Below are 25278 nucleotides of genomic sequence, written 5' to 3'. Positions count from 1 at the left end.
GCAGGACGGAGCCTGGATGCTTGGGTCAGCAGGATGGACACTGCAGCAGCAAGTGAGCGAGAGAGCTCCTGAGTGGCGGGGGGCAGTGGGGCCCAGATCCCCGAGGCCTTTCTTTGTCTGCGGCTTCTCTTCGTGGGACGGAAGCCATGGGAGGGTATGGAGTAGATCACTAAGAAATATCTGACTTCTAAGACAGGGGTTTGCAGATGACACTGTTTTTGTAAACAAAGTTTTATCAGCACGCAGGCATGCATGTTAAGTATCGACTGTGACTGTTGAGAATAGCAACAGCGGAGTTGAGTGGTTATGACACAAGCCACCTGGCCTTCACAGCCAGAATCGTCTTTACTCTCTGGCCACTAATACGACACGGTTTTTCTTTTTCCTTTTTTTTTTTTTGTTTTTCGAGACGGAGTCTCGCTTTTATTGCCCAGGCTGGAGTACAGTGGCACAATCTTGGCTCACTCCAGCCTCCACCTCCTGGGTTCAAGTGATTCTCCTGCCTCAGCCTCCTGAGTAGCTGGGATTACAGGCGCCCACCACCACGCCCAGCTAATTTTTTTGTATTTTTAGTAGAGACGGGGTTTCACCATGTTGGCCAGGCTGGTCTCGAACTCCTGACCTCAGGTGATCCGTCCACTTCAGCCTCCCAAAGTGCTGGGTCTTCCTCTTGTTTTAAGAGAGTCACTCAGGTTGTTGTGTTGAGAAAAAACTTTAGAGGAAGAGGTTGGACACAGGAGACCAACTAGGAGGTGCCTGCAGTAAATCAGGAGAGATCTGTGAAAAACATAACCCAGAGAAGGGGGCCCAGTGAGGGTGGGCATGGGGTCTCTGTGTGTCTGAATTACTTAATGAAGTGATTGCAGCCTTGTGAGTTCCAGTTCATTAGCTGTAGGGGTGGTAGAAATCAGTGTGTTTACTGTAGTAGTTTCGTCCGACTGAAATATGATTTCTATTTATAAGGTGGGGACTCATTCACCTTTCCAAAATAGCATGAATGGCCATGCCAGCCCAAACGCCTTTGGAATTTTATAATATTTTTCTTCATTTGTTTTTCCTTAGATGAGTTTATGTTCCTTATTTATTGTAATCTATGCCCACATAAAAATAACTCAAAATGGCCAGGTATGGTGGTTCACACCTGTAAACCCTCCACTTTGGGAGGCTGAGGCAGGCAGATTGCTTGAGTCCAGGAGTTCAAGACCAGTTTGGGCAACATAGTCAGACCCCATCTCTATAAAACATACAAAAATTAGCCAGGTGTGGTGGCGCATGTCTGTGGTCCCAGCTACGTGGGATGCTGAGGTGGGAGGATTGCTTGAGCCCAGGAGTTCACTGCAAGGCTGCAGTGAGCTGTGATTGAGCCACAGCACTCCAGCCTGGGCAACAGAGCAAGACCCTGTCTCAAAAATAAAATAAGACCAGCTGTGGTGGCTCACACCTGTAATCCCAGCACTTTGGGAGGCTGAGGTGGGTGCATCACTTGAGGCTAGCAGTTCAAGACCAGCCTGGAAATCATGGTGAAACCCCATCTCTACTAAAAATATAAAAATTAGCCGAGTATGGTGGCACATGCCTGTAATCCCAGCTACTCAGGTGGCTGAGGCAGGAGAATTGCTCGAACCCAGGAGGCAGAGGTTGCAGTGAGCTAAGATTGCGCCACTGCACTCCAGCCTGGGTGACAGAGTGATACCTTATCTCAAAATAAATAAATAATAACTAAATAAAATACAATAAAAATAACTCAGAATGGCACACAAGCATTAAGTGGATCAGTGGACCCAGTACCCTAGACTACCATTTCATCTACTCAGTGGATGGCAGTTCTTAGCCTCATTAATTTTCTTGTTGATGCTAGATGTGTTCTTTTAGAAATATACAATGTAACTGAACATTCTTATAATGATATATGAGGGTTTTCTGAAAGTTTACTTAAACACATTCTTTTTTAAAGAGCAGTTTTAGGTTCACAGCAAAATTGTGAGGAAAGTATGGAGATTTCCCGTGTGCCTCCTGGCCCCCTGTCCACATCTTCCCCCAGAGTGGTACGTTTGTTACCTTTACCATTGTTGATTAACCTACATTGACACATCATCATCGCCAAAGTCCACAGTTTATCAGCATTCACTCTTGGTGGTGTGCCTTCCATGGGTTCTGACAAGTCTATAATGGCATCATCCACCATGACAGCATCATAGCGTGCGTTCTCTACATACTGTAGTTCTACTGCCTTGAGAATCTGCCTATTCATCCCTCTCTCCTTCCTAACTCCTGGCAGCCACTGGTTTCTTTACTCTCTCCGTAGCATTGCCTTTTCCAGGAGATCATAGAGTTGGAATCACACAGCATGCAGCCTATTCAGATTGGCATCTTTCTCTGCATAGTGTGTGTTTAAGTTTCCTCTGTGTCTTTTCATGGCTTTCTTGCTCACTTCTTTTTAGTGCTGGATCACAGTCCATCATCTGGATGCACGACAGTTTTATCAGTTCACCTACTGAAGCACGTCTTTGTATTTTTCATATATTGCAATTATGAATAAAGCTGCTGTAAACATCCGTGGCAATTTTTGTGTGATCAACAATTTTCAGCTTCTTTTGGTAAATACCAAGGAATACAGTTGCTGAATCATACGGTAATTGTATGTTTAGTTCTGTGAGAAACTGCCAAATTATATTCCAAAAAGGCTGCACCATTTTGCATTCCCACCAGCAATGAATGGGAGTTCCTGTTGCTCCACATCCTCACTTGCATTTGGTATTGTCCATGTTCTGGACTTCAGCCATTCTCATAGGTGTGCAAATAATCTCATTGTTGTGTAAATGTGCATTTTCCTGATGACGTGATGTGGAGCATTTTTATATGCTTATTTGCCATCGGTATGTCCCTCTTTGGTGAGGCATCTGTTGACATCTCTGGCCCAATTTTTAATCGGGTTATTTTCTTTTATATATATATGTGTGTGTGTGTATATGTGTGTGTGTGTGTGTGTGTGTGTATATATATATATTAGATAGCAGTTCTTTATCGGATTTGTCTTTTGCATTTATTTTCTCCCAGTTTGTGGCTTGTCTTCTCATTCACCTTTTCAGAGAAGAAGTTTTTAACTTCAGTGAAGTCCTGATTTTCAATTATTCTTTCATAGATCATGCTTTTTTTTGTTGTATCTAAACAGTCATTGCCATACCCAAGGTCATCTAGGTTTTCTTCTATGTTATCTTCTAGGAATTATATATCTTTGCGTTTTGCAGTTAGGTTTGTGATCAGTTGTGAGTTAACTTTCGTGTGAAGGGTGTAAGGTCAATGTCTAGATTCATTTGTTTTTTTGCATGTGAATGTCCAGGTGTTCTATAGCACCATTTGTTGAAAGGCTTTTTTCTTCATTGTATTGTCTTTGCTCCTCTGTCAAAGATCTGTTGGCTGTATTTGTGTGGGTCTATTTCTGGGCTCTCTATTCTGTTCCATTGCTCTGTTTGTGTCTTCTTTTTCCAACACAGCACAGTCTTGATTACTATAGATTCATAGTAAGTCTTGAAGTACAGAACTGTTACCTCTTCAGCTTTGTTCTTCTCTTTCAATACTGAGTTGGCTATTCTCAGTATATGAAATATGAAATATTGCTATGTATATATGAAAGGTCTTTTTCTTTTCATACATACAGTGTGGTGTTTCAATACAGGCATACACTGTATAATGATCAAATCAGGGTAATTCGCATATCAATCACTTCAAGCATTTATTATTTCTTGGTAAAATTCATAATCCTCTCTTCTAGCTGTCTAAAAAATACAGTAAGTTGTTTATTATAGTTTTTTGCCTTTCTGTATAAATTTCAGAATCATTTTTTTGATATACACAAAATAATTGGCTGCAGTTCTGATTGGGATTGCATTGAATCTATAGATTGAATTGGGAAGAACTGACACCTTAACAGTATTGTCTTCCTATCCATGGACATGGAATAGCTCTCCATTTATTTAGTTCTCCTTTGATATCCTTCATTAGAGTTTTGTCATCTTACTCATATAGACCTTGTACTTATTTCAATAGATTTATACCTGTTTCATTTTTGGGTGCTAATGTAAATGATACTGTGTTTTTAATTTCAAATTCCACTTGTTCATTGTTGGTATATAGGAAAGTGATTAACTTTTGTATATTAACCTTGAATTCTGCAACCCTGCTAAAATCACTATTTGTTCCAGAAGGTTTTTTTTTTTGGTAAATTCTTTCAAATGTTCTATGTAGACAATCATGTCATCTACAAAGTCAGTTTTGTTTCTTCTTTACCAATCTGTATACCTTTTATTTCCTTTTCTTGTCTTATTGCATTAGCTAGGAATTCCAGTACAATGTTGAAAAGCAGTAGGGAAAGGGGATATCCTGGCTTTGTTCCTAATCTCAGTGGGAAAGCTTTAAATTTCTCACCATTAAGTGTGATGTTAGATGTAGGTTTTTGGTAGATATTCTTTATGAAGTTGAAGAAGTTCTCCTCTGTTCTTAGTTTACTGAGAATTTTTATTATGAATGGGTGTGGTATTTTGTCAAATGATTTTTGGTATCTATTGATATTTTTTAGCTTATTGATGGGATAGATTACATTAATTGATTTTTAAATGTTGAATCAGCCTTGCGTACCTGAGATAAATCCCACCTGGTCAAGGTGTATAATTTCGTTCTTACATTGTTGGATTCAACTTACTAATATTTTATTGAGGGTTTTTGCATCTGTGTACATGAGAAATATTAGTCTCTAGTTGTTCTTTTTTCTTTTTACTGTCCTTGGCTTTTTTGTTAGAGAAATGCTGGCCTCATAGAATGAGTTTGGAAGCATTCTTTCTGTTTCTATCCTTTAAAGGAGATTATAGAGAATTGGAGTCATTTATTATTTAAATATCTGGTATAATTCACCAGTGAGCCCATCTGGGCCTAGTGGTTTCTGTTTTGAAAAGTTATTAATTATTTATTCAATTTTGGATATAGTCTTACGTAGATTGTTTCTTCTTGTGTGAGTTTTGGCATATTGTATCTTTCAAGGAATTGGTCCATTTTGTGTAGGTTATCACATTTATGGGCATAAAGTTATTTATAGAATTCTTTTTTTTAATCTTTTTTATGAGATCTGTATATGTGGTGTCCCCTCTTTCCTTTCTGATATGAGTAATTTGTGTCCTGTCCCTTTTTTCTTGGCTGTCTCCTCACTTTCGATTGTGAGAACATACCCAAGAGCTAGACTGTAAGTAAAAACTGTCTCTAACAAACTAAGCAGGCACCGTGAGGTCTCTCCAGTCGTTTGAGTTTTACATAAGCCAGCACCCCTAGTATAGTTATTGTCGATAAGAAACATGGCCAGACAGCTGGAGATTTTACATAGAAAGTTTCTTTCATAAAATTATTCTCATTTTGTGGTAGCTTCTTGACCATTTCATCCATGCTAAGCTTTGCTTGAGCTGTGGAACCCTTCCATGATGGGTTTGAGGGTCTGGGGGTAGAAGGGATTTGTGTCCTATTTCTCATCTGGAAACTGGAGAAGAGATGACCTCAGGTGTGCTCAGTGGCACGAAGAGGGTGGTGTCAGTGGTTTAGAATCTGCAGCCAGGCAAGTCTGAGGAGACTGTGGATACACATCTGCCCTATCCTCAGTGTCCCCACCGCTCTCTCTGAGCTCCTGAGGGCCCAGGAAGACTCAAAAGGGAAGCAGAAGGGAGTGCCCGTGGAGGCTGGCTGTGAGCCAGCTTCGTATGGGAGCTGGATACCAGGTCCCCGCAGCACAGCAGAGTGACTGTCTCAGATAGGGCTGCCGTGAACGCTCCTATACACAGGTTTTGTGTGAACAGAAGTTGTCTCTCCTCTGGGGCAAATGTCTAAGTACACAGTTGCTGGACTGTTGGGCAGTTGCTTGTTTCGTTTTCTTGGAAACACTGAACTGTTTTCAGAGTGACCATATCCTCTTACATTCCCACCAGCAGTGTGTGTGAGCGATTCATTTCTTCATGTCCTTGTCAGCATTTGATGTTGTCACTGTTTTCTGTTTGAGCCACAGAGATAGGTGTGTCTGATAGATACCACACTGTGGCTTTGATCTGTGTTTCCTTAATGGCTGGTGAGGCTGAGCATCTTTAATGTGCTTACTTGTCATCTGTGTAAGCCTCTTGGTGGCTTACAGAATATCTGTTCGTATCTCTTACCCTTTTTCTTTTTTTCTTCCCTTTTTCTAATTGAACTGTTTGTTGTTTTCCTGTTGAGTTTTGAGAGTCGTGTTTTATATATATATATATATTTTTTTATGTGTGTGTATATATATATGTATATATATATTTACTATGTATCATAAAATTTATATATGTATGTGTGTGTGTGTATATATATATATAAAGTATGTAGTCTAAATACTAGTGTTTTGTCAGATGTCTAGCTTGAAAATGTTTTCTCCAATTCTGTAACTTACCTTTTCACCTTTTTATCCTCTTAACAGGTCTTTCACAGAGCAGAAGTTTTTTATTTTTATTTTTTTGGAGACAGGGTCTCACTCTGTCACCAAGGCTGGAGCACAGTGGCGCAATCTCAGCTCACTGCAGTCTCTGCCTCCCGGCTCAAGTGATCCTCTGACCTTAGCCTCCTGAGTAGCTGGGACTATAGGCACCACCACGCACCACGCTGTACTAATTTTTGTATTTTTACGTAGAGATGGGGTCTCATCACCTCAAACTCCTGGGCTCAAGTGATCCACCTGCTTCAGCCTCCCAAAGTGCTAGGATTACAGGGGTGAGCCACCAGGCCCGGCTGGATGAGGTATAATTGGTCAACTTTTCCTTGTATAGATTCTTCTTTGGTGCAAAATATAAGAACTCTGCCTAACCCTAGATCCCATGGATGTTTTATTATGTGTTTTTCTAAAAGTTTTATAATTTATTTTGTACCTTTATCAAATATTGGTTGGGCATATTCGTGTGGGTCTGTTTCTTCATTCTCTATCCTGTTTCATTGCTCTGTGTCTTGTCTCTTCACCAGTACTATACTGTCTTGATTAGTGTGGCCGTAAAGTAAGCTATACTGTGAGGTAGAGTAATTCCTCTCATTTTATTCTTGTTTGTCAAGTTTTAACTATTTTAGTACTGTGCCATTCCAGATAAATATTAGAATAAGCTTGTCTGTGTCTACAAAAATTCTTTTTGGGATTTTGGTTAAAATTTCATTAACCCTATAGATAAATCTGGGGGAGAATTTACATTTTTACTATGTTGAGTCTTCCAGTACATGGAACATGGTTTGTATTTCCATTTATTTTGATATTTGATTTCTTTTGTCAACATTTTGAGTTGTCAGCATGCATATATTACAGACTTTTTAAAAAAGTTATACGTAGGTATATAATTTTCTTTAGAATGATTGTAAATAATACTGTGTTTTAAAAGTTGGTTTCCACATGATCATTTTTAGGATATAGAAATGAGACTGATTTGGGCTGGGTGCAGTGGCTCACACCTGTAATCCCAGCACTTTGGGAGGCCAAAGCAGTTGGATCACTTGAGGCCAGGTATTTGAGACCAGCTTGGCCAACATGGCGAAATCCCATCTCTACTAAAAATACAAAAATTAGCTGGGCGTGGTGGTGCCTGTGGCCCCAGCTACTCGGAAGACTGAGGTAAGAGGATCGCTTGAACCTGGGAGGCGGAGGTTGCAGTGAGCTGAGATTGCGCCACCACACTCCAGCCTGGGTGACAGAGCGAGACTCCATCTCAAACAAAAAAAAAAAAAGAAAAAGAAGTGAGACTGATTTTATGTGATGATATTATATCCTGCAACTTTGATGAATTTACTTATTACTTCTAAGAGTTTTTTTTTTTTTTTTAAATAAATGTCTTGGGATTTTCTCTGTAAATAAGCATGTCCTCTGCAAATAAGGACAGTTTATTTCCTCCCCCAAATCTGTCCTACTCTTGCCTATCTCAGTCGCTATACCCTAGAGCACTATGTGGACTGAGAGTGTGAGAGTAGACATCTTTTCATTATCCCCAAACTTAGGGGAAAGCATCCAGTCATCACCATTAAGTGTGATGTTAGTTGTGTTTTCTTGATGCTGTTTATCAAGGCAATGTTCCTCTCTTCCTGAATTGCTGAGTTTATATTAAATATATGTTGCCTTTTCCAAATACTTTTCTGCAACAATTGTTATCATATAATTTTTCTTCTTTAGCTTGTTGATGTGATCAACTGTGATATTTTGATATTGTGTAACGTAATATGTCAGTATTTGAAATCTGCACGACTCAGTGAACTGATGTTTTCTAGGTGATTAATGCATGTTGTTACAAAATCATACATTGGTGAAAATCTATTCAAAGTGGAAGATAGACCAATAGATTTTAATGCTTCAAAATGCAAACAATTTATTGACAAGGTTTCAAGTTTCACAACTCACATAACCTTTAGAAAATATACACTCATCACGTTTTGAAGTAGTATTAAAAAAGAATTATTCACAATTATCTGAAATGAGTATTAAAAATACTTCTTCCTTTCCCAACCCCATGTCTTCAACCCAAACAACAGATTGCAACAGACTGAATGCTGAAAAAATATAAAACCACATGGCATTCATCTCACCAATTTTTTTTTGTTTAGGAAAATATAATTACCATATAAAATAAGTTCTGTTAAAAGGCAATGGATTTATTATTATGAATTTAAATAAATTAATAAATACATATTTTTAAAACTTTTCATTTTTAATTTCTAATTTGCTAAATATTGGTAGAAATTACCCACATGAGTAAAAGCCCTTTGAAATCTCAATAATTTTTAAGAGTATGAAGGGGATATTAAGACCAAAATGTTTAAGAACTGTTGTCCTATGATGGGATTATTCTGGCTTTAAATAGTTCCTTGTATTCAGTTTGGTAAGACATTTCTCTAGAACTTTGCCTATTTGCTGAGTATTCAAATTTATTGGTGTCAGGTTGTTCATTGCCTTTTCTTATCATTTTTTGCTTAACTTTTAAAAAAATTTTGATATTATTTGAAACTGATAGAAAAGATATAAAAATAATATGTAAAATACTATATATATTTTACCCAGATTAAATAATTATTTTATTTACACATGTCCCATTTTCTTATTGATTTATTATTTATTCATATTCCTTCCTTCTCATTCTTCTTACATGTAGCTGATTAGCACCTTCACTGTGGTTAGTCCATGCTGAGATGCTCTGTAAGTCTAAAATACACATGAGATTTTGAAGCCGTCGTACAAAAGATATGTTTGCTCAATAATAATTTTTATCTTGATTATATATTGAAATATTTTTGTTTAATGCATTAACTCAAATACCAAAATTAAATTATTTAAAATATGGCTACTGGAAAATTTAAGATCATACATATGGCTTGCATAAGATTTTTATTAGATTGTGTATATTATAAATTTAGTTTCCAAACTGCTTGAGAGTTGGTTGAAATATGATTCCCTTTATGCCTAAACACTTTAGTATGCATTCCCTAAGACCTGGGACATCCCCTTACGTAAATAGAGGACAGTTACCAAAGTCAGGAAATGTAACATTAATACAAGACTATTGCCTATTTATCTACTCTACAGTTCACTTCCAATTTTAACATTTAAAAATGCTTTGTCACTCTTTTTCCTCTTCAGGATGATGCATTTCATTTAGTTATTTTGTCTTGGTCTCTTGGAATATATTCTAAGCTTTTCTGTCTTTCTTGACCTTGACATTTTTAAAAAGTACAGGTCAATTCCTTTGTAAAATTTTCCTCATTTGACATTTTTGATATTGTCTTGTAATTAGATTTTTTGGGGGGCAGGAATGCCACAGAAACAAAACTGTACTTTTCTTTCATCAGTCGTTAAATGATGTTGGCTTGTTCCAATGAGTTTCATCAGTAAATGATGCTGGCTTGTTCCAATTAGTTTGTTTAATTTAATAACTGGCTCAGATACTGCTGATCAGATTTCCCTATTATAAAGTCAATTATTTTTCTCTATAAAATTAATAAGTGGTTTTTGGCTAGATACTTCAAAATGACATAAATATCCTATTTATCGTTAAACTTTTAACTACCCATTTGATGATTCATTGATAAAATTTGGCATTTTTGCATATACATTTTTACCTCCTTAAACTCACCTTTAAAAATAAATTATGAGCTCTATGAGACAGCACAGTTTGCAAGTGTCATCCTCAGGATTTCTGCAAATGTCTAAAATCTACACCCCTTTCCTATGAAAAGTTTTGAAGGAGGAACAGTGGACCTATGTAACAACAGTTTGTCTTCAGAAATCCTGAAGTTGTTCCCTTAATATAAAATTGTGTTCCCTATTTGTCTGGAGGAGGAAAAAACCTAGAAATAGTCATTCATTCAGAAAATAATTAATCTTTATTAACTGACATGTTAAGATTTATCATCATTATGTATTATATTAGAATTTTTTTTTTTGAGATGGAGTCTTGCTCTGTCGTCCAAGCGGGAGTGCAGTGGCGTGATCTCGGCTCACTGCAAGCTCCGCCTCCCGGGTTCACACCATTCTCCTGCCTCAGCCTCCCGAGTAGCTGGGACTACAGGCACCCGCCACCACGCCTGGCTAGTTTTTTGTATTTTTTAGTAGAGACGGGGTTTCACCATGTTAGCCAGGATGGTCTCCATCTCCTGACCTCGTGATCTGGCCTCCCAAAGTGCTGGGATTACAGGCTTGAGCCACCGTGCCCAGCAACATTAGAATTTTTAGGTCTCAAGATATTTTGCTTAACTTATGCCTACTTCTTGGATAGAGTATAAAATTCATTAAGTACTTTTTTCTTTTCCTTTTGTCAGATTTGCTTGTGGTTGCAACTCGTAGGGGTTACCGGGACCATCAGTCCTTTTGCTGAAAGTTTTCTAGTCGTCTCTTGGTTAGACCCAGCTTTTCTTCTATTAGATCCCTCAGAAAGAGTTGGTGGTTAGAGACCACCCAAGTTCCTGCGTGTTAAAGCTGTTTATGGCCTCATGCCTGAAGGCCAGCTGGTTGGTTCTGCAATCTCAGCACACGGTTTCTTACTGATGTGTCTGATAGTGGTGCTGCCCTGTGCCGTGTGCTGTGCTTGACGCATTCACATTCCTCTGCAGCTCGTCCATCCCCGTAGAGAATTCTCAGTGAAGTCTGATTGTTTCACTGATACCCAGCTCAGAGTAGGTCGCTGTGGGTCCGGATATAGATTTGTATCCTTTTTTATGAATCCGGAAATTTTTCTTATAGTTTTAAATATTGGTTTGTTCTACTGTTTATTTTTACTTTCTTCAGGGACTCTGGTTTTATGTATGTTATTTCTTCTTTGCCTGTCATTCGTTTTATTGTTTGCCTTGCCCTGTTTATGTCTTTTTAACCTCTTTTCTATTTTAGGGTTTTTTGGTTTTTTTTTTTCTTGCCTTTCCTTAATGGTCCTTATTACATTTTTATTTGAGTCTGCTTTTCCTTGTTCGCCTTGTACTTTATTGTAAATTCTGAGGGAGGCTTATTTTAGATAGCAAAAAATCAATTAAAGTGAAGGCTAGAATAAAGTTTTCTTCAGTGATGCAGAGAAATGGTATTCATGTCCAAAGCACTTCCCCTGGAGAGTTTACTTGAGCAGATACACCAATAAAATGAGGGTTCTGAGAACAGAGAAGGCACGGAATACAGGAAATAACTAATCTAACCCAGGAGCGATGGAGGGAAATCTCAGGCCTCAGCTATGTCTCAGGGTTAGAAAATACCAGGCCCAGGTTCATGCAGGTGGACAGAAAATTTTGGGATGATCTCAGGGTAAAAGATTCTATTCAGGCTGGGCGCGATGGCTCATGCCTGTAATACCAGCACTTTGGGAGGCCCAGGTGGGAGGATCATGAGGTCAGGAGTTTGAGACAAGACTGACCAAAAAACGGTGAAACCTTGTCTCTACTAAAAATGCAAAATTTAGCTGGGCATGTTGACGCACACCTGTGATCCCAGCTGCTCAGGAGGCTGAGGCAGGAGAATTGCTTGAACCCAGGAGGCAGAGGTTGCAGTGAGCCAAGATCCTGCCACTGCACTCCAGCCTGGGTGACACAGCCAGACTCCCTCTCAAAAAAAAAAAAAAGAGAGATTCTATTCAATAAGAACAATACTGAGAAGACAGAAAATCTTCAAGATATGACAGAAATAAATTAGTTTAAGTAAACAAAGAATATATGATCTCAATGTGAAAGAAATCAATGTAATTTTAAGCATCGTGATAGTAAGCAAGTTATATGGCATGGGGCAAGAGTGCATTTCAGTTGGGTGTGAGGAATATTTTGCTTTTGTTACCTAAATAGTCATTCTAGGGGCCATAGGGAAAGAAGAGCCACCCTAGCATGTTCTTGACTGCATGATGAATAATTTTACATAAGCAAAAGAAATACAATGCTGATTATTGATTTTGAATTTCTTTATACCATCCATAGGAAAGGATAGAAAACCTGGTTGTAGCTGTAGAAAACCACCTACGTGTTAACAGCTATGGCCATTTAACATTTGGTTAAAAGTTGTGAGAAGTAGAGGTGGGTAGGCTTGCTGTTGGGAGGTAGCATTGCTGATGGATTCATTTTTCAGAGAGAGAGGAGTCTATGTAGGTTAACAGAAGAAAATAGTAAGTATCATAATATCATTGTATAGCCCTGGGAATGCGAAGTCCAAAGGGGTTATTGTGGCTGAGGTAACCTCTCTTCTTTCACGGGAGGGAGCCAACAGACACAAGCTGGGTTTTTAAAATTTTTTCACCCCCACCTACGGACAGGACACAAACTGGTTTTGATCAGGAACCGCACCCATCACGGTCAGTCTTAGCGCTGACATTGCCTCTTTGGAACGGGCTTGTGAGTAGGGAGAGCTGGGAAGAAAGACTGTTGATTTGGGGTATAAGTTCTCTGAACTGCTTAGATGAAGGGGTGACCAACCCCTCCACACCTGTGGGTATTTCTAGTCAGGTGGGATGAGAAACTGAGAAAAGAAATAAGACACAGAGTCAAAGTATAGAGAAAGAAAAGTGGGCCCAGGAGACCGCCACTCAGCATACCAAGGACCTGCACTGGCACCGGTCTCTGAGTTCCCTCAGTTTTTATTGATTATTGTTTTCATTATTTCAGCAAGAGGAATGTGGTAGGAGAGCAGGGTGATAATAAGGAGGTCAACAAGAAAACATGTGAGCAAAAGAATCTATGTCATAATTAAGCTCAAGGGGAGGTACTATTCCTGGATGTGTACATAGGCCAGATTTATGTTTCTCTCCGCCCAAACATCTCAGTGGAGTAAAGAGTAACAAGGCAGCATTGCTGCCAACATGTCTCGCCTCCTGCCATGGGGCAGTTTTTCTCCTGTCTCAGAACTGAACAAATGTACAATCGGGTTTTATACCGAGACATTCAGTTCCCAGGGGCAGGCGGGAGACAGTGGCCTTCCTGTATCTCAGCTGCAGGAGGCTTTCCCCTTTACTAATCCACCTCAGCACAGACCCTTCCCGGCTATCGGGCTGGGGGACGATCAGGTCTTTCTCGTCCCACGAGGCCATATTTCAGACTGTCACATGGGGAGAAACCTTGGACAATACCCGGCTTTCCAGGGCAGAGGTCCCTGTAGCTTTTCGCAGTGCATTGTGCCCCTGGTTTATTGAGACTACAGAATGGCGATGACTTTTACCAAGCATACTGCTTGTAAACATTTTGTTAACAAGGCACATCCTGCACAGCCCGAGATCCCTTAAACCTTGATTCCATACAACATATGTTTTTGTGAGCTCAAAGTTGGGGCAAACTTACAAATTAACAGCATCTCAGCAAAGCAATTGTTCAAGGTACAGGTCAAAATGGAACTTCTTATGTCTTTCCTTTCTACATAGACACAATAACAGTCTGATCTCTCTTTTCCCTACACTTAGATTCAGATGTGAATTGTGTTATTTGATGCTTTTTTTTTTTAAGTAAGGGATGGTGGTGGATGTCTAACATGATTCGCAGAGCAAGAAGGAAGCGAAGTATTTGGGGCAGCAGGCAAAATGAAGCACTGACAGAGATGGCTAACTGCCAGAGCTTTATCTGGAATATCCTGTCAACATGAAATGGAATATTATGGCTGGGTCAGTTGCCTATCCTTCGTCCCATTAACTGTGGACAAGTGACGGCCAAGTTGCTACCCAGTGGGCTGGCGTGATGGGGGAGATCCCTTGATGAAGGATGTTGGAGGTCCAGTTCTTATAGGCAGTGGACAGAAGGAACTGGGACACTCTGATGAGGCTGTCAGAAGACCAGGGGGCTGTGTCATCGAAACAACTCCAAAGCTTTGTACACCGTTAGTACAAAATAGAGGGCATGTAAACCACGAAAGGACAGTGTGCATCCCATCCAGTTGGGAATTACACCCTAAGCTATTGCTTATTAATGATAAGGGACTAGAATGTCAACTCATTCTAATAAATTAGAGGAGATTCAAATTTGTCTTCAAAATAAAGTCTTTCTTATGCTGAGCTATGTTTCCTTCATTAAGATAGAACAGGGTGAGTGCAAGAAACTATGGCCTACACATTTATTTGGTAGTCTGTGATGTGTGTATTTCGTGGGATTGTATCATGGGAGTATGTCATTTACTATGTGTACTGAAGAACAAAAACTCTTGATATTACTGCATATGGTTAGTGTATACATATACACATATATATGTGTGTGTAGAGTGTGTGTGTGTGTGTGTGTGTTCTAGTATGTGGAGGCTTGGCTATGTTGCAGGCCTCTGTGAATAAACCCGTGAAAAGAGAGACCTTAACTGACATTGCGAGGTCCTAGAAGGAGATGAGTTTTCCTGGAATGAAGAAAAGGAGAGGAAGAGTAGGAAAATAACTATTTCTAAGGAAAATATCTACTTTTGGTTTCAAGAGTGACTTAAAGAATCAGCATTTTAGCTTGTGAAAGGTGGAATATCCATTCTTAAGAGTGATCTTATGGGAGGAGTCCACCCATTTGCTTTGCTTCCATGTTATTGAACTACGATCCATGGTTGGAAGTTTCAGAGAGATTGATTTTCGCTCAGAGTGACAAAGCACTTTCTACAGATTAAATGACATAAGAGTACAGGCTGTTGAAAAGAAGTTTCATGCTACCCTAAGCAGACTGAAGGATCACTTGGAGTTGTTACAGAGAATGCGTGTAAGGTTAGTGATTGACTAAACTACACACAAGGTGTTTCACCACCCTGTGACCATCAGGATTCTGCCAGACTTAATGTTCAATTTTAAACATTTTATTATGGAAATTTTAAACATATATTCAATGTTAATGAATTTCCACACACCCAACTGTGGCTAGCCTAGCTGCCCCAGTTGTCAGCTCATGGCTTATCTTGCTCCATCTCTCCCCACCCCCACCACACGTACACACCCAATTTGTTTTGAAGAAAATCTTTGGCATCCCATCATTTTGTCTGTAAATGCTTCAATATATAGTGATATCTACAAAAATCAGGGACTCCTGGCCATATGTTTTTAAACAACTTTATTGAGATATGATTTTCACACTCCTGGTCATTACTTTAATATATAACCCAAACCCTTCTGTTTCTTGCCATTTCCCCTGGTTTTTGTCCAGACTGCCGTCTCTTAACAGCTGGGCTGCTTCAGGATACTCCAGCTTCCCCATATGTCCACTACTGCCTCTTCTACACCCATAGCCAGATGGCCACCCACAGCCAGATGGCCTAAGACACAGGTCAGATCAAGTGATTCTTCTGGCACTACCCCCATGGTGGTTCATTCCACCCAGAATAAGATTGAAGCCCACGCCCATCACATCAATGACCTCCCGTCGTCTGATCCTTGCTCACATTCCACCCTCTATCCACTCTCCCCCATCCAATACTCTCCAACATTACAGGCAAGTTTTCTGCTTCTCGAACGTTTCTGTTTTACACCAAGCTCTTCCACTTTGGGGGTTCGGCATGTGCTAGTCTTCCTGACTAGGATGGTTTTGCAGAGATTTTCTCACGAATGACTTCTTGTCTTTCAGATCTCAGGTCCCAAATCACATCTTCAGAGAGACCTTCTTTGATCACCCAATTTAGGGCAGCTGTCTTACTCATTCCCTATCACATCACCCTATCCTATGTTCATTGCAGCACACAAATCTCTACCATTGTCTTGTCTATTCGTACATTTCCTTGTTGGATGCTCCTCCCTCAAGAGCACAAGCTACATAAGAAGAGAGATCTTACCTGTATTGTTTACTGTCTGGGAGGCAGCTGACCTGCGATTCCTCCCTCTCAACCACTAGGAATACTAGGGAGCACTTGAAGAAAAAGAAGACAGGTGACCTACATGCGTCTCTTATGTGAGGATAATGGGCCCCCTGGTAAAGACAGCCATGATGTTTGCTGTGAAAAGGGCCCTTATCTATGTGCTGGTTTTAGCAGGATGTCTCTGGGTTAGGATTGCATGGTAAATAAATCTGTGATCTATGGATCCATGAGTTGTGGCTCTCTAGAGAACCAGACAGCTATTTGAAGTATTAAATGGAGATGTTTCATAACCTGTATCCCTAGATCCTTCAGTCTGCTTAGAGTAGCATGAAACTTCTTTTCAACAGCCTGTACTCTTATGTCATTTAATCTGTAGAAAGTGCTTTGTCACACTGAGCGAAAATCGATCTCTCTGAAACTTCCAAACATGGGATATAGTTCAATAACATGGAAGCAAAGCAAATGGATGGACTCCTCCCATAAGATCACTCTTAAGAATGGATATCCCACCTTTCACAAGCTAAACAATAATTGCTCTTGTTTATCATTTACAGTGTGTACAAATCTGGTGAGAAACCTGCACTCTCTAACCTGAACTAAACCATGTACCTTACCCAGAGGCTAAGAGGGAAGGGAAGACCTGGAGACCCACACAGGATGTCTTAACTTCTTCCTGCTTTTCTTGTGCCTCTTGGTGGCTGTATCCCTCTAATGATTGGAAAAGCTGGGTCCTAGGTGAGATTTCTGGTTTGTGTCTGACTTGACATCTGATCACTTTTGTGAGCCCAGCGGCCTAATCCCAGAGCCTCGAGCACTGCTTGGTTTCAAGAGCATTTGGTGAATATTGGTTGTGTGAGTGAGCATGATCACCCATTTGTTCCAGGGTTGGCAGAGCCAGGTTTTCTTTTGTAGTTTTTTTTTTAAGCAATCTGTGTCAGAATAAGACTAGTTTCATTAGTTCTGCACTTTAAATGGGAGATCCAGATATCTACAAATAAACCTAGGATTATCATGGCATTTGTTAGAATTGAGGTTCATAAAAATAATGGACCTAATTTGGAGAATGCTCCCTTGCAAATATTTAGTGACTCTGCTGTAGCTGGTGGAGTGAAAGTGTAGCTCTGGTGATGCACATGGACTGAACTTGAGAAAAGTGGGGTGTCCTTGCTGTTATGCAAGGCTCACATCAGATATGGTCTTGATATAAGGCTTATGATTGTTTTTTTTTAAAGTTCTACCTGAAGGGAATCTTAAAAGGAAAAAGTCCTCAAGTTATAAACCACAGAAAGCCTCATGCTTTTTTGAACTATTAGCCCAGTACTTCATTTTTATTCCTTTTGAGCCTGTTTTTGCTGTTGGCACAGAGGATAATTTAATGCTTTCCAGAGATGAAATCTTACAGGCATGCTGGCAACTTCTGGATTTGCTTCTGTAAAGTGATCTCTCAGCCTTGTGTGTAGTTATTGGTTTTAATTCCTTTAAATTAAAGTATGTGGGAACAGTATTGGATTTAATGGAGACAAAGTCTGGAACTATGGATTAGCCCTGGTATTTTCTGCTGGAAACATTACTCTGAAGTGAATACACTGGGTGTCAGAGCTACACAATAATTGCTCTTGTTTGTCATTTACAGTGTGTACAAATCTGGTGAGAAACCTGCACTCTCTAACCTTCATCTTGAACCTCCTTTGTTGCTCTTGTCTGACTTACCAAGTTCTGTGGTCCACATACTTTATGAAAGCGGAGCTTTCCTGAGCCGGGGTGGTCTTGGACAGGCAGATGCACATGGTTAAGTTAAACGACATGGTCGTTTTAAGCTGCATTAAGTACATCTGGGCAAGTTAGTAAGCCTCATTTCCCAGGATAAGGTGAACTACTGGAACATATTTTATTGCCTTTTAATTTTGCCTTTGGATTTTCATGATTTATGTTAGATTATTAAAAAAAGAAAGAAAAAAGGACTTCTGATAGATTAACCTATTTTTTCCTTGTTGCTGAATTTGAGTTTGAAATCCTTCATGGTATTCCTGTGTGGCTCCAATGCCTTTTAACTGTCAGATCCAAGAAAAGCTAATACAGTTTTGAATCTTAAAGAAAACCATGGAAAGGGAAAATCGGCCCTGGCATGTCAGGCGAGCTGTATTTATTATTTGGATCCAAATAGATTTTTATCTGATGTTCCTTAGGTGCTCTGACACTGATGTGAATGTAGTTGTTTACTCTACTGTTAGGTATCAAACAACGATAGCATCTTCATACCAGATGGAACCTAAAGACCACCTGATTCCATTTTTAGCCAAAAGAAAATAGGTGACTAATTGAAAATTACGTGCTTGTTCATAGCAGAGCTAGTATCATAGAGCTCTTCTTGAGTCCTGGATTGGTGCTGTTTTCACACTATGCCATGGTAGCATTGTAGTATTAGAATTTTGCCTTTGAATGATTTGGCATTTTATTTTCTAGACAAGTTTTTTTTTGTAAAATTATACCTTAAATAATTCACAGAAGAATTTAATATTCATAGGTATTTTTCATACTAATATGTTCTTTAGTATAAATAAGTTCATGTTTTACCTAGCTAACAAATTATTATATCCAGATGTTGAATATATGAAATTCCTAAAGCAGGGAAGCAAAGAATAAGAGCTAGAGCTGACCAAGAAAAAAGAGACAAGACTCAAATTACTAAAATCAGGAATGAAAGAGAGACCATTACCACCAACTTTATAGAGATTTTAAAAATTTTAAATGAATATTTTAACTACTATATTACAATAAATTAGATAACTTAGATTAAATGGACAAATTCCTAGAAAGACATGAGTTATTGAAATTGACTCAAGAATAAGTAGAACATTGAACTAGATCTATAACAAGTAAAGAGATTAACTTAGTAATAAAAAAAGAACTTCCCACAAAGAAAAGCCAAAGATAAGATGGCTTCACTGTTATGCCTACCAGACACTTAAAGGGGAATTAACACTAATTCTTCACAAACTCTTACAATATATAGAAGAGGAGGGAATACATCACTCTGTGAGATGAGTATTACCCTGATTCCAAAACCAGATTAAAAACATCAAAAAATTAGAAAACTAAGATCAATATTTTCTGTGAATAGAAATACAAAAATCTCCAACAAATTACTAGCAAATAAAATCTAGCAATCTATGAAAAGGATTACACACCATCAGCAAGTGGGATTCATCCCCAGAATGCAAGGTTGGTTTAACAAATGCAAATTAGCTCATGCAATGCATCACATCAGCAAAACAAAACCACACAATCATATCAACATGCACAGGAAAATGATTTGACAAAATTTAACACCCAGCCATGGTACAAACACTCAACAACAGCAACAGCAGCAAATGGAAGGGGGCTTCCTCAACTAATAAAGCCACCTGTGAACCCTGTGATTACCATCAGTCTTAATGGTGAAAGGCTGGGTGCTTTCCCCAAGATGAGGAAAAACAAGGATGTTCATTCTCACCACTTCTGTTCATCATTGTACTGGATGTTCTAGTCAGGGCAATTAGGCAGAATACACATGCACACAGGCACATGTATGCATACATGTGCACATACACACACACACACACACACACAGGCTTACCTTCTTGAGAACCATTACCAGCTGGCGATGCATGGTTGCTTGTGGGATTGTCACCTTCCTTGAGAGTTTTGGGGTGAAGCACATGCTCATCACTGCAGCAGATGGGATCACAGGCTGGTACCTGCATGGTTCTGTGAACACAGCTCCTTCCCTGGGGGCTCTGCCTGTGTTTGCAGCTCCATTGCTGGTGGTGCCCAGTGTGGGATCTCTGCTCATTCCCTCCTGCCTCTCTGCCGTTTCTGTTTCTGAGCACAGGGAACGGATGACCTATTAAAGGAGCGTGACTAAAACCTGACTCCTGCTGTCTTTAGGGAACTTCTGAGATTCCAACTAGGCACTCCTTTCCGATGGCTCTTTCTCAGGAAATACATTCTCCACTATTTCCTATTTAGTCGCTTTTGTTACTTCCATACAAAAAAGTTTCAGGAGTCCTCAGTCACTCCTGGACATGGGATATAAGACTCATTTCTGTCTAGCACACAGCACACAATCCTTCTCACCTCACCCCCCCATTTTCCTGCAAAGCCATTTGCTCCAACCGTGTGGGCTGTCCCCCTCCTTCCACGCCATGCTCTCTCACACAGCTGTGCCTGTGTCCTGTGCTTTCTTCTTTGGAAACCCTGAGCTCCGCTACCTCCTTTGCCAGTCCTCATCTGCCCTTGAAGCTCTGTCTAACACATGTGTTCTCCTCTGGGAGCCTGTCTTCCTCTGAGCAGGTCTCAGGCTTTTCTGTTCAGCTCTTTCATAGACCTGTAATTCACTTTCCTGTTTCCCCTCTAGACTTTGGTCTCTTGAGACCTCTACATCTCCAGAGTCTGACACACACACATATATATGTTTTTATTTTTGCCCTAAACTGTAGGTGCTCAAAAATAGGTGCTGGATTGCTATCAATAGTCAGGAGACCTCCCAGGGATAATTCCCTTTCTAGGTGTAACTTCATCTGAAGCATCTTTTTTTTTTTTTTTTTAATTTTAAATTTTCCTGTCTTTGGGGTCTAGATTAAGGGACTGCCAGAAGCCAGAGGTTACAGTTGTTATTTTGGTTAACCAACTATGAAAAGAACATGTTTTACCCAACAACAAATATACGCATCTACCCATTTACAAATACACCTATGTCACATAAAAATTGAAAAATATGCAAAGTTTATTTGCATATTTTTGACTAAAGTGAACACAATTTCATTTATATGGCTAAAGTAAACAGAACTTCAAAGACAATTGAATGTAATTTTCATTGTGCATTTGTGGGTGTTCTGCTAAAAGATTGGCAATGTGTTTCTCATTTTTTAATAATAATAAATAGGAAGTCGAGGCAATTCCCTCTGCTCTGTTCACGTTATGGATTTGATGAAAGGAATTTTTCTACTCAATATTAGATCTTTATTCAATAATTTGTTATGGACTTTAGTAAAATTCATGTCTGCTTTCTTTTATGCAATTAAAAATAAATGAAGTAAACTTCTTTGAGATTTTCTATTTTGATTTTTTTTCTGATTCTCATTTTTAGTATTTTCTATTTCTGTTAATGTCTCATCTTGTACTCATTCTCAGTGACTCCAAGTATTAAAAAATAAGGGAATTATGTGAAGTATAAAAATGTGAAATGTTTTTCCGTGATAAAATATAAGTTTTAAAAAGGTAAGAAATAAAAAAATTGAAGGTTATATGTCTTCAAATAATTATTCAAAACTTTTCACTTTTATTAAAATTAAAAATGTACAATGATAAGTATACAATTTGTTGTATCCAAACTTTAAATAAAGTGGAAATGTTTTAGTTTATTTAAGACTTTAAAGATATTTTTATTGGGAAAGAAAGAAAATTAAAATAGAATCTTCAAGGTCTGTCTTTGCCACAGTAAAGAGTAGTAATTAACACATCACACTGGTTACATCCAGAGACAGAGCTGTATGGAGAATAAAGGCTGAGACGGGCAGATCACAAGGTCAGGAGTTTGAGACCAACCTCGCCAACATGCTGAAACCCCATCTCTACTAAAAATACAAAAATTAGCCGGGCATGGTGGTGGGCACCTGTAATCCCAGCTACTTCGGAGGCTGAGGCAGGAAAATCGCTTGAAACCAGAAGGTGGAAGTTGCAGTGAGCTGAGATCGCGCTGCTGCACTCCAGCCTGGGCAAATGAGTGAAACTCCATCTCAAAAACAAAACAAACAAAACAAAAGAAAACAAAAAAACTGTTTAATGTTACAGAATTCTCCTCACCTGCCCTGTGCATCTGCTGTGATTTCATGTCATTTGCAGACCATAGGTAGAGCAGAGAACACTCAGCGAGCTGGATGCTTGGGTGCTTCTGGGAAACAAGCTGTGTTCTGCAGGAGTCTGTCGCACATCTGCTGTCTGCCAGGAAGTATTTGACAAGTTACTGAATTGTCTTTCTCTTATCCAAATGTTTCTGTTCCTCAGATGGATTGGAAGCAGTGTTTGCTCCCCAATGTCCATGGGATTAAGATATAATTGTCTTTAGTTTCGAAAGGCAGTAATCTTCACTGGTTTAAGGAAATAATCAACATGAATGAACTCCAGTAAAAAAAAAAAAAAAATGAAGATTCAATGTCATTCTTAATACTAGAAAAGCTCCTTGCTTCCTAACTCTGGACCTAAGAAAACAAGAAAACCAGCATCAATTCACTTGTTGAAATGCTAACATCAAGAGGGTGTATTTTTATGTACAAAATGTAATCCATATGAACATTCATTCAACAAATATTTAATGAGTGCCATGAAAACAGGTGAACAGGGCTGACCAAGATTCTGTTTTCATAGACCTTAATCTAGTGAAAAACACAGACAACATGTCAGGCAGCGCTAGGTGCTGTGGCAGAAACGGTAGAATTTGATACAAAGTCACTGCTGTGTTTGGGAGGCTGAGATCTGACCAGACATCAGCTTTTTAACATGAGGAAGGACATGGATGCATCTCAGACATGAGATGTGCATGCATGAATGTTAGGAAAGTTTACGATGATTCTTAGAAATGTAATCTCTAATCACAGAATTTAGACCTATGCCTCTTGTTAAATTTAGAATTTAGCCTTTGGTAATGGATGCATTATTTTCATTGAGTTTACAGAAGGGAGAGGTTCGATGCTCTGTGAGTGAGGGAGGGTAGAGAGGCACCGGCCTCAAGAAGGCTGAGCTGCTGCTGGGCAGTGCTGCATTATACCAGCCATAAACATCGGCCGCCTCCATGCACTGCAGCCTCCCACGTAACGTGGGTGAGCCAGTGAAACCACAGAATCATCCCAAAGGCTGTGTCATGCTTTCATACAGTTGAGGCCATTTATGTCTCCTCCTAAAACGTACACAGTCACGCATACTGAGGAGCAGAGGTCGGGAGGCCCTCGTGTGTGCAGCTTGCGGAAAACAGAGCAGCATTTGTACATGTTGATACATAGAACAAGAAACTTACCAAAGGAGGGATAAGAAAAAAGGCAGGTCTCTAAAATTAGTCACTGAGGACTTGTTTTCATCTCTTTTTTGAAAGGTCATGGGGGTTTCTCTTGAGCTAGAATGGAGGCAATTTGTGCAGTGCATGGACCAATCAGTGTGAGGGTACCTGAGTTTCCAATGACATATTTGCAACTGTTTGTGTTCATAGCTTTTGAGCTATGGCCATGGAAGATGGTTCATATTATATTTAATGGTTGTTGATCCAGTATCTGGCCAGTGGAAGATATTTGTTCCTGATGGTCTGGCAGAGCTTTCGGCTCTGCAAACACTCATTGCCGTGGCTTCCATCCCGAGCACATTGTGGTCACATCGCAGGAATGTGACAGTTGGACTGTAATTTTAGTTCTGCTCAATTTCTTTGTAAATGATTTATAAACCCAACTTGAAAAATTAGTCTTTAAATAGGTTGCAGCATTTTAGTTATACTCAACACATAGGACTCCTATTACACATCTAATTCTATTATTTCTAGTTATGGCACAGGGCTAATGAAGTTTGTGAATTACAAAAATATGGCAACTATTTTTTTTTTCATTCAAAGATAAATGACCTTAAAGTAAACAATTAAATAATACCAAGGGAAAAGATACAATGTAATTTTCTATATATAAAACCCCACAATGTAAAAGATTATGCAAATTTTGAAGTATTTGTGCTTATAGTATTCTAACAGATATTTTAAATGGTGGTCCATTTGAATGAGCCTGTCCAAAACATGTTTATTTCAGTTATTTACTGAAAGACAAGCTAGAGTTGATTGAAAAGTGAAGCATAACTCTGATTTAATGAGTGCAGTTTGGCCATTTAAAAACCCTCTATTCTTAGTAGAGTCTTTGTAGAATATGCATTTATTTTATTGGAAATGTAAGATGCAGATACAGAAAAATAATATGTTGGTGTAATTATTTTTTAACTTCAGAAATACTATTTCTAAATGTTTTCTTACTTTTTAAAGGAACAACATATTTTGGAAAATAGAAACTATAAATAGACAAAACAAAGGGAACAAATGAAGAGAAAAAACACAATAGCTTATTAGCATTAGCTGCCCCACCCCACAGAGGTAACTTACCACTGTTAACATGGTAGCATGTAAACTTCATTCTCTCCCTGAATGTGTGGGTGTGTATGCATCTATTTACACATATATGCACACACACATAGTAAAATGAGATTCTAGTGCAAATACTGTTTATTAACCTGATTTTTCACCTATTTAGTTTTGATGGTTGCATATAATTCTTTTATGTGGGTGCACCATAATTTATCTGATTCATGTTCTAGTGTACGTTCAGGTAGCTTCCAATTTATGTTACAAATATATACCACACTATGATAAGCATCTCTGTAAACACATTTTTATATTAGGGTGAGTATTTTCTCTTAATACTTTTTAGCAGTGTAACTGCTGAGTCAGTGTCTTCACTGTTTAATAGCTTTTGATACGTATTGCCAATTTTTCTCCAAAAAGTTTGGGCCAACATGTGTATCTTCTAATAGAGTGTGAGCAAACTATCTGTCTACATCAAACAATAAAAATTATTTTAGGCCAGGTGCAATGGCTCACACCTGTAATCCCAACACTTTGGGAGGCTGAAGCGGGCAGGTCACTTGAGGCCACGAGTTCAAGACCCACCTGGCCAACATGGTGAAACCCCGTCTCTACTAAAAATACAAAAATTAGCCAGGCCTGTTGGCCCATGCCTGTAATCCCAGCTATTCGGGAGGTCGAGGCACAAGAATCTCTTCAACATGACAGGCAGAGGTTGCAGTGAGCCAAGATTGTGCCACTACACTCCAGCCTGGGTGACAAAGCAAAACTCTGTCTCAAAAAATATACATATTATTTTAAAGATGTTTGTTAACACAAGTCACAGTTGTTTGCCCAGGCTGGATGGAGCCACTCACTTCCTGCCTGA

The 25278-nt window shown here is 39.1% G+C and overlaps 1 protein-coding gene and 2 long non-coding RNA genes across 4 annotated transcripts in view; 1 reads left to right on the top strand and 2 right to left on the bottom strand.

The window, feature by feature from the left end:
• Positions 1 to 25278, top strand: part of WDR27 (WD repeat domain 27) — a 240763-nt gene that overhangs the window by 148031 nt on the left and 67454 nt on the right. The gene's annotated exons all lie outside the window — the stretch shown is intronic.
• Positions 19543 to 22188, bottom strand: LOC110743202. The gene is made up of 2 exons (XR_002521863.2): positions 22112 to 22188; positions 19543 to 20128 (listed from the first exon to the last, which is right to left on the bottom strand). It is a non-coding gene; the product is annotated as an uncharacterized LOC110743202 (long non-coding RNA).
• LOC116275404 overlaps positions 22183 to 25278 on the bottom strand; it is a 27144-nt gene continuing 24048 nt past the window's right edge. Inside the window, exon 3 of the long non-coding RNA XR_004184495.1 lies at positions 22183 to 22506. This is a non-coding gene — a long non-coding RNA (uncharacterized LOC116275404). The remainder of the gene's footprint in view (positions 22507 to 25278) is intronic.

This window comes from Papio anubis, chromosome 6 (assembly GCF_008728515.1).
Source record: "Papio anubis isolate 15944 chromosome 6, Panubis1.0, whole genome shotgun sequence".
NCBI lineage: Eukaryota > Metazoa > Chordata > Mammalia > Primates > Cercopithecidae > Papio > Papio anubis.
The sequence above is the reverse complement of the archived record's forward strand: the minus strand, read 5'-3'. Positions and strand labels throughout refer to the sequence as shown.